Source organism: Orycteropus afer, unplaced genomic scaffold, assembly GCF_000298275.1.
Source record: "Orycteropus afer afer isolate SDZICR_OR568_19922 unplaced genomic scaffold, OryAfe1.0 scaffold00303, whole genome shotgun sequence".
In the NCBI taxonomy this organism is placed as follows: domain Eukaryota; kingdom Metazoa; phylum Chordata; class Mammalia; order Tubulidentata; family Orycteropodidae; genus Orycteropus; species Orycteropus afer.
This window is the reverse complement of record NW_006921890.1, coordinates 646,168-657,088: the sequence shown is the minus strand read 5'-3', so window position 1 is coordinate 657,088 and position 10,921 is coordinate 646,168.

Below are 10,921 nucleotides of genomic sequence, written 5' to 3'. Positions count from 1 at the left end.
GGTGGATTTGAACCGCCAGCCTTCTGGTTAGCAGTCAAGTGCCTTAGCCACTATGCTACCAGAGCTCACTTGCAGTAAATCTCCATGCCAGCAAAAGTGTCCATAATTTGGTGAAAAATAAATAGCGATTACTTTTTTAATTGTAAATTAACAGAGCAGAATTTGTTTTACATTCAACAGTTCATGTACGTTTAGTCTCACTCCCCAGTTACCATCCCCAACCCTAACCCACTCTCCTCCCCTCCCTTCCCAGTGAGCACTACTTCCCTGCGCCCTTCTCAGTTATGCACTCCTGTCTGTCCAGCTTTTTCTCCATATGAATGTTGCCCCTCTTGTGCCCCATGGTCAATTGCTCCTAGGGGTGTATCTCCATAGAGGAGGTGGGTGAATCACCCTGGGTTGGGTGTTCTGCAAGTAAGTCTTACTACTATTGGGCTGAGACCCAGCCCTTGGGAGTGAGTTTTATCCCAGGCCCAAAGTGTATCCCAGGGCCATAGTCTTAGGGCTCCCACCAGACTCCATCCAAGAGTAATTCTGGTCATTATTGTGTTTTTGAATTTTGTTCCACCTTTTTCCTCCCACTCTAGTCAGGATCTCCAGTTTTGATCCTTTTCCAAGCATTTAGAATTGGTAGTTGGGCACCATCTGGTTCTTCTGGTCTCAAGATCCATCAGATCTTAGGACTGATATTTCCAAATGCCCTTGGTGTTTTGCACTATTCTTTGCTTCACATGAGAGGAGACCATTAGCTGCACCTTAAATGGCTGCTTGAAAGCTTTTAAGACCCCAGTCACCACTCACCAAAGTCGGTTGTGGAACAAGATTTTTATGCATTATGTTATGCCAGTTGAGCCTGGTGACCCCAATACTATGGTCCTGAGTTGGCATATTGGGTGGTTCTCTTACTCATTTTTTCATCAACAGAAAAGAGTTCTCACTCTTTAAGTAATGATATGCATAACGTGAAATCTCAATTATTTAGCACTTCCTGTGTTCCTTTCCAGAACTTGCACTATATTAAGTGCTTTAATTTATTACTTTATTTGTGGTCATTAAGGTTATGTGTCAACATGGCTGGGCCTGGTTTTGAGTGGCTGGGCAGATGGATGTAGTGATTCCTCATGATGAGACTAGTAATCAGCTTCATGGTGGAATCTACTGGAAGCCACTGAGTAGATGCCTTAGGGATATGGTCTGTTTCCAGTATATAGGAAGACGCTTTGAGAAACATCTCTGAGCTTCTGGGCACATTTGGATCCTGCATTTGGCAGAGTCATCAGTTAGCGGCCTGCCATGTTTTCTGCCACTCTTGGGACTGTTGGTGCACTTGACCCTGTGGCCTGCTATGTTGCTGGATAATCTTGGGACTGTGCCATTTTACTTGTTGACCCTGGGTTTGTCAGCCTCAGCAGCCAGCAACTTCCTGAGTGAAGAGATGCTTCCAGCTTCACTGGGCCACAAGAAAGAGGCAGAGCTACAAGCCCAAGGTTGAGTGCCCTTCATCTAACCCCTAGAGCTGGCACTTTGAATTCAGACTTCTAGCCTCCTAAACTTTAAGAGAATAAATCCCTGCTTGTTAAAGCCATACATTTGTGGCATTTCTGTTGGAGCAGCACAAGAGAATCAAAATATTATTTAAACAGTAAAAAGCATAAAACAGGATGGCACTATAATCTCCATTTGAGAAAGAAGAAATTGAGCCTGAGAGTTTTGAAGAAAATGGTGAGCAAGGGTTTGAATAAAATCCTATCTTGAGCTCTCTGTTATACCTTTTCTACTGTCTTTTCCAGTAAGTGGCTCTCCATGTGTATTTTCAACTCCATTTTTTGGAGAGTAATCATATATTATGACAAAAACAATTTCTTTATATGAAGAAAAGTTTGCTGAGACAGTAAAAAATAAAGTTCAGGGTAAAATTTTCAAATCTTCAGAGGAATCTAATTCTAGGATAAAGAAGTTCAGTAATTCCAATGAGTCAATCATAACTTGATTCATTTAACAGCTGATTATTTCAACGTGACAACAGCCTCTCTAAGGTGGCCACCAATGATCCCCACCTCCTGCAGTCATTGCCTTATGATGGAATCCCTTCCCGTTTAGTAACTTGCTTCAAACCAATAGAAACAGCAATACTGATGTCATTTCCAGGATTAAGTTGCAAAAGATTTTGACTTTTGCCTTGCTAGTAGATTCTCTTTTGCTTTCTTGGCTTACACAATCTGATGAAGCAAGTTGCCATGTTGGAGGGGTCAATATGTCAAAGAACTGTGGGTGGCCTCTGGCTAACCAGCGGAGAGGAAATAAGGCCCTCAGCCCAACAGCCTGCAAGCAACTGATTGCTGCTAACCACCACTGAACGAATGTACAGGAGGATCTTTCCACATCAAGTTTCCAGACAAGACTGAAGACTTTGAATGAGTCCTTGGCAGTGGTTGTGAAACAGAGAATCCACCTGAAAAATGCCCAGACTCCTTACTCACTGACAAATGGCCACTCAAAAACAGGAAGTCCTAATACCTGGAACCTGTAAATATCACCTTATTTTGAAGAAAGGTCTTTGCAGATGTAACTAGATGTAACTAAATTAAGGATCCTAGAAACTATCCTAGATTATTGGGTGCCCCTAATTGCCATCACACATATTCCTTATAACAGGGAGGGAAAGGAAGACTTGAAACACATAGAGAGAGAAGGTGATATAAAGATGGAGCAGAGATAGGTTTGAAGATGCTGGCCTTGAAGATCGGAGTCATGCAGCTACAAGCAAAGGAATGCTAGCATCCACCAGAAACCAGAAAAGGAGTATTGTCCTCTAGAGTCTACAGAGACAGTACATCCCTACAAACACCTTAAGTGTGGACCAATGACATTGATTTTGGACTTCTGGCTGCTAGGACTGTAAGAGAATATATTTCCCTTGTTTCAAGACATCAAGTTTGTGGTCATTTGTTACAACAGCCACAGAAAATAAATCCACCCTCAGAAACCCTGAGGTGATGAATATGTATAGTTTTAAGCCAGTAAGTCTTGTATTTACTTGTTATGTAACAAAATATATAACTAATACATTCAATCCTATTTTTAAAAGATTTGATCATTGTAATCATTGATAATTTGTATTTAATTCTAATTTCCTGGATTCCTTATGTGGTAGTTCATTTGGTGTGTCAACTTGGCTGGGCCTGGTTGAGTAGCTGGGCAGCTGGAAATAGTATTCCCCATGATGAGACTGGTAATCAACTCCATGGTGGAATCTACTGTGTGCAGCTCAGTAGCTGTCTTAGGGAATGTGGTGTGCTTCCTTTAAATAAGCAGAAGCCTTATGGATAGTCTCTAGCTTATACCACACTTGGACCCTGCGTGTAGCTGTCATTTTTCAGCAGCCTGTCATGCTCTGCCAACCTTGGGACTTACAATGGACTTGAATTAATGGCCTGCCATGTGGTTTGGTAACACTGGGACTATGCCATTTTATTTGTCAACCTTGGGCTTGTTAGCCTCAGCAGCCAGTAGCTGCCTGAGTGAAGGAATGCCTCTAGCTACAGTGGATAGGGAGCAAGACACAGAGCCCAAGGCTGAGAGGCTTTCATCCAGCCCCTAGAGCCTTGCACTTTGAACTCAGACTTCTAGCCTCCCGAACTATAAGAGAATAAACTCCTGTTTGTTCATGCCATCCCATTTATGGTATATTCTTGTCAGAGCGGTACTAGGTAACCAGAGCACCTTATTAGGAGCATAATTTCACTACTAATATCAAAAGCATCAAATATAACTTCAACTCAATTAATGGGAATTACATTCAGAAGGAAAACATCAAACAAAACTGAAGGAAATAAAGAGCTGTGCATGGTGAAGATTTAAATGTTTGACATTCTGTGCCCTCGGAAAAAAGATGGAAAGATCAAATCAAGAAAACTACTAATGATCCATGCGATTTTTTGTTCCAATGACTGAGTTTTATGTTTTGTGTTGGGTGCTTATTGGGAGGATTATTAAAGTCATTCAAGAATTTTTATTTATTCAATTTTATTCTCAAATGCTGTCAAAGAAACCAACCTCTCATTGTTTTTTTTTTTAGTTTTACTCTAAACTGGTACAGCCACAGTTACAGAAACACATAAGAGCACTACCCCAATTAGTCATCACTGAGAAGATTTTTATTTCTGAAGAGAATAATGATCAAAGTGTAATTATCGGTCATTATAATACCATGGAGCCTAAATGACTCACTGCTTATCTTCATTAACCAAAGCAGTGCTGCGTATTTTATTGTATGATAAATATTTCATAACACAGATCGAATGTTCTAATATTGTTGATACATTTGAGACGTGGTTATCCATGGTAATACAGTAAAAGTCACTATGAGTCAGATCCGACTCAAGGGTAGTGAGTTTGATTTGGTTTGATGGTAAAAGATTTCTAGGCAACATCAGTGCCATAGTGTATGGTGATGCTTTAAAAACCAAACCTATACTAGCAAGCATGAATGACACCTACAGAAATGCTTATGTGAAGCTATAATGTATACTATAAGGCACCTGAAAGCAGCAAGATCCTAAGATCGTATACATGATGTTCTGGTCAAAAGTGTCGTTATCATAGATCTCTTTACTAGAATGGATATATGCATGAGCATAACATTACACAGTTTAAGTAAAGGCAGTTTTTGCTCTCTTAAACATGCTGCACAACAAAACGGTTAAAAAAAAAAAAAAAAAAAAACTGACTGCCGTTGAGTCCATTTTGACTCATAGCAACCCCTCGTTGGGTTTGCAAGACAGTATCTCTACAGAAGTAGATTGCCCAATCTTCCTCCCGAGGAATTGGGTTTGAACCGCCAACCTTCTGTTTAGCAGTCCAATGCCTTAGGCACTATGCCACCTGTTAGGAAGATAATGAAGTGAGTATGTTTTGTATGTTGTGACTATGTATCATCGAGCCAATTCTGACACATAGTGACCCCAGTGACAGAGAACTGTCCTCACAGCGTTTGCTCAGCTATGTCTTCAGGGGAGCAGATCTCCACGTCTTCTTCCTGTGGAGATGCTGGATGGCTTGCAACCACCAACCATCTGCTTAGCAGCCAAGTGCCTAACTGTTGTGCCATCAAGGCTACTTAAAGTGAGTATGAGTAAGGTCCATAAAGGAAGTTGCCAAGCATACCTGTTCCAACCTGGACACCATCTAACAAGCCAAACTGACACAATCCCTGTACTTGACAAATTTACAGAGAAGTATGAATGGGCTTTATTGTTCGCGTGTATGTTTGTTAGATTGTTTGTTTGTTTTATATAGTCAATTGCTGAGTTATAACTACTATTTTTGAGTACAGCAAGTTGGAATAAAGACAGATAAATAAATCTTAAATAATAAAAATTATAAAATACTTTACTATGATAATATAGTACATGTAAATCCATATACTCTACTGCATGAAAAAGGTGGATAGGATACTTCAGGTTAGCTCATTGGAAGGGTTAGGACAGGTAAGAGAGTAGAATAACCAGTGTAATCTCAAGGGATAGGTTAACCAGTGTCAACTGAACTCCAGTTCATGGTAACCTCTTACGCATAGGGAAATAGGGCTGTTCCACTTATAAATACCATTTCTTTTTCACTTTTTTCATTCAAAATATATATAATTTCCCAATTACACATTTTTTATATTATAGGATAATTGTATAAATATTACTTTTTAAAATATTTGGAAAAAAAATTTTCTTCACTGACATAAGACAGATGGCACTCTCACCAGCTCCCTCCTATCTGTCCAGTCTTAACCAGAAATTTCTGCCAAAGAGAGATAATTTCAAAAACATCCCAAGTAACACAATAGCAATGTCCATCGACAGACATGAAACACAGGCCTCAACTAGTTCTCTCACTGGAAGCAAAAGGACACAATCACTAGAGCTGTTGTTGTTAGGTGACATCAAGTCTTCTCCGACTCACAGCAACTCAACATAAAACAAAACAGAACACTGCCCAGTCCTGCGCCATCCTCAGAATCTTTGCTATGCTTGAGCCCACGGTCCAGCTACTTACTGTGTCAGTCAATCTCACTGAAGGTCTCCCCATTTCTCCATGTTTGGTGAGCGAGCAAGATACCCTTCTCGAGGGAACTGATCCCTTCTGATAACATGAATAAGGTACATGACATGAGGTCTGGCCATTCATGTTTCTAAGGAGCTTTCTGGCTGTATTTCTTCCAAGACAAATTTGTTTGTTCTTCTAGCAGTCCACGGTATTTTCAGTACTCTTTACCAACACCACTAATCAAGTGTATCAATTCCTCGCAGTCCCCCTTATGCTTTGTCCAGGTTTCACATGCACATGAAGCTACTGAAAATGCCTTGTCTTGGGTCAGGAGCACCATCATCTTCAAGTTGACATCTTTGCTCTTAAACATTTCAAAGAGGTCCTTTGCAGCAGATTTGCCCAGTGCCACATACACTGTCTGATTTCTTGGCTGCTGCGTCCATGAGCACTGATTATGGATCCAAGTAAAATGAAATCCCTGACAACTTCAATCTTTACTCCATTTACCTTGATGTTTCTGATTGGGCCAGTAGTAGGGAGGTGTAATGCATTCTGCCGGCTGTAGTCTTTGATCTTCATCAGTAAGTGCTCTAAGTCTTCTTCACTTTCAGCAAGCAAAGCAGTGTCATCTCTATACTGCAGGTTGTTAACGAGCATTCCTCCAATCCTGATGCCGCATTTTTCTTCATACAGTCCTGTTCCTCAGATCATCTGCTCAGCATCCAGATTGAATATGTAGGTGAAAGGATACAACCCTGACACTGAAAGACGAGAGTGGAGCTGAAGAAGAGAGGAAAAAAATCCTCCATCACCCTAGACCCCACGTTAAGCACAATGTAACAGGAGTCCATCAATGGATAAATCTGAAGACTCTGGTGCACTAACAACAATGTTGTTATGTGCCGTCGAGTCAGCCCCGACTCCTAGCGACCCCTCCTTGGGTTTCCGAGACAGTATCACTACGGAAGTAGATTGCCCCATCTTCCTTCCGAGGAGTGGTTGATGGGTTTGAACCGCCAGCCTTCTGGTTAGCAGTCAAGTGCCTTAGGTACTATGCTACCAGAGCTCCCATAATAACAACAATAGTAACAACATAAATCAATCCAAGCTCAACTAATACTGAATGGTTTAAATGCCAAATACTAATGGACTTATAGAAGAAGAGGCATTCCATTGTCAGGTACAGTAGTTACCATAGCTTTACTATTATTTTGCATTAGAATCCAGCATTCAAATTCAAATAAAAATTAACAGGCACACAAAACTGAAGGGTGGGGTTTCATTTTCATAAAACAAAAGAATCAGTGGAATCAAACCCAGAAATAACCCAGGCATTGAAATTGACAGACAGAGACTTTAAAATAACTGTGATTAATATGACAAAAAGTCAGTAAACATATATGAAAAGATGAGGAATTTAAGCAAATATACAAGCTATTTAAAGAAAAAAAAAATACCTAATAGGAATGTGAAAAATCAGAACACCATATCAGATAAGAATTACTTCATCAGGCTTATCAACAGAAAGCTTACATTCAGAAAGACCATTCCGTGCATTCAGTGGACTTCTCATCAGAAACTATGAACAAAGTGAGACAAATGAGCAAAACTGTGAAGAGCTGAAATAGAAAATAAAGGAATAAATAAACTGTCAATCAAGAATTCTATACTCAGTGGGCATATGCTTCAAAATTAAAAGCAAAGATATCTTTTCAAGAAACAGAATCTTAGACGGTTTACTGTCAGCATGGCTGCATTATACAAAATTTTAAAGGTAATTCTTCAGGCAGAAAGAAGATACTAAATGGTAACCTGTATTTACACAAAGAAATGAAATGAACGCTGGAAACCATTTGAAAGAGAAAATAAAACAGACTTTTTAAATTTTTTAGTCAATTTAGAAGATGACTGGCAAAAGTAAAAAATAGTAACAATCATTCTGGGGTTCACAACACATGTAGAAAAGAAATAAGGGACAATTATAGCAGAAAGTATGGAAGGGATAAAATCGAAGTACAACACTTTAAATTCCTTAAAATATATATGAGATACTGTAATATATCTTAAAGTAGACTGGATCCAATATATCTATATACACATACACACACACATACATTGTAAACCCCACAACAAACACTCAGAATAAAAGAAATATGGTTAATAAACCAGTAAGAGATTAAATCATATTTTTGAAAGAACCTAAAAGAAGGCAGAAAGCCGGTAAAAAGAAGTAACTGATGGGACAAAGATAACATAAGAAGCAAACGGATGACTTACTTGAACACAAACCTATGAAAAATTTCAATCACAATTGAAAAATTACTATGGCAAACATAGATTAAAAGTAGAGAGATGAAATATACCAAAAAGTAACAATAAAATAAATCCAGAGATATTTTTATATAAAACATTGTAGTCTTCAAAGTCAGGAATTGGGTGGACTAAGCAGGCACATTACAAACACAGAAAAGTCCATTCATTAAGAAACAATAGGATTCCTATCTGTATATTGATAAACAACATTCAAAATCCATCAGAAAAAAAAAATTGTCAATGGTTTCTCGGGAGACAGATTTCAAATAAAATAAAAGGTAAAAGTGAGCTAATAATCAGTAACAATACAGAATCCCTGTATCACATTATCCACAAACCTGACTTACTGTCATTTATAAAACATTTTACACAAAAACAACAAAATTAACTTTATCTTCTAGGGTACATGCAACACTGAAAAAGGTAGATCAAATTTCATTGAATTTGAAAGAAAAGCATGCAATGCATGCAATCTAACAGCAATGGAATTAAACTAGAAATCAAGAAGAAAACAGTATCTGCAAAATCCTCAAAGACAACGAAATAGAAATCCCTGCCATCAAGAAGATTGTGACTCAGCAAACCCTACAGGGTATCCAAGGCTGTAAATCTTTATGGAAGCACACTGCCTTGTTTTTCTCCTACGGAGCAGCTAGTGGATTTGAACTGCCAACCTTTTGGTTAACAGTGCAATGCCTTAACCACAGCACCACCAGAGCCCCTTAAAAATATAAAAGACAAGTCTAAATAGCCCAGGGGCCAAAGAAGAAATCAGAAAGAATTTAGAAATTACTCTCAGTTAAATGAAAATGAAAGCACAACATGGTACCACTGCAATTCATTGCAATATTGAAAGATGCCATGGGCAATATGTTGAATGATGTAAGAAACATCAAAAGAAGAAGAAAGGAATACACAGAGTCACTATACCAAAAAGAATTGGGAGATGATCCATTTCAGGAGGCAGCATATGATCAAGAACCAATGGTACTGAAGGAAGACATTGAAGCTGCACTAAAGGAATTGGCCAAAAACAAGGCTCTGGGAATTGACAGAATACCCACTGACATGTTTCAACAGATGCCGTGCTGGAAGCATTCACTTGGCAATGCCAAGAGATTTGGAAGACAGTTACCTGGCCAACTGACTGAAAGAGATCCATATTTGCACCCATTCCAAAGAAAGGTGATCCCACAAAATGTGGAAATTATCAAATGATATCACTGATATCACATGTAAGTAAAATGTTAGTGAAGATAATTCAAAAAGGCTTGTAGCAGTATATTGACAGAAAACTTCCAGAAATACAAGCTAGACTCAGAAGGGGACAGGGAGCAAGGGATAGGATAGCTGATGTCAGATGGATCTTGGCTCAAAGCAAAAAATACCAGAAAGGTGTTTACTTGTGTTTTATTGACTACACAAAGGCATTCGATTATGTGGATCATAACAAATTGTGGATAAACTGAGAAGAGTGGGAATTCCAGAGCACTTAGTTGTACTCATGAGGAACTTGTACATAGATCAGGAGGCTATTGTTGAAACAGAACAAGGGGATACTGCATGGTTTACAATCGAAGGGAGTGTGTCAGGGTTGTATCCTTTCACCATACTTTATCAATCTGTATACTGAGCAAATTATCAGAGAAGCTGGACTACATAAAGAAGAGCATGGTATCAGGATTGGAGGAAGGCTGATGTGTTAGGCTGGGATCTCTAGAGAAGCAAAACCAGTAAAGCTTATATATACATATAGAGGAAGAGAAATTTATGTGAGGAAAATGGCTCACACACTTATGGAAGCTGGCAAGTTCCAAGTTCTTGGATCAAAGATCAAGCTGGAGGCTTTTCCCAACTCACACAGCTACAGGGGCTGATGAGCTCAAGGTTGATGGGGAGTATACAGCCTATTGACTCCCACGAATGACAAATCCAAGATCTCCAGGCCAAATAATGGATTGTTCATTCATGGACAGTTGTAGGCACACAACAGGATCTCAATCCACAGAAGAGTGGCTCTTTTCCCAGGATGTCCATAAATATACTGGAAGCAGGTCAAACAGGGGTTTGAAATTCCCTTTCAATGGATTGGCTGCTGAAAACATATACATCTGATCCCATCATGGGACTAACCCACATCACAATTGCTTAAACCACACAAAATTGTAGTTCAGCCAAGTTGGCACACAGCTCCAACTATCACAGCTCACTAACCACCTGGAATATGCAGACAACACAACTTTGCTTGCTGAAAGTGAGGATGACTAGGAACGCTTACTGATGAAGATTAAACACTATAGTTTGCAGTAAGATTACACTTCAGTATAAAGAAAACACAAATCCTCACAACAGGACAAATAAGCAGCATCACAATGGAGGAAAGACAACTTCATTGTCAAAGCCTTCATATTACTTGGTTCTACAATCTATGTCAATAGAAGCAGCAGTCAAGACATCTAAAGACATATTGTACTGCCCAAATCTCTTTCAAAAGACCTCTTTCAAGTGCTGAAGAGCAAAGTTATCTCCTTGAAGACTAAGATGCGCCTAACCCCGCAGCCACTCC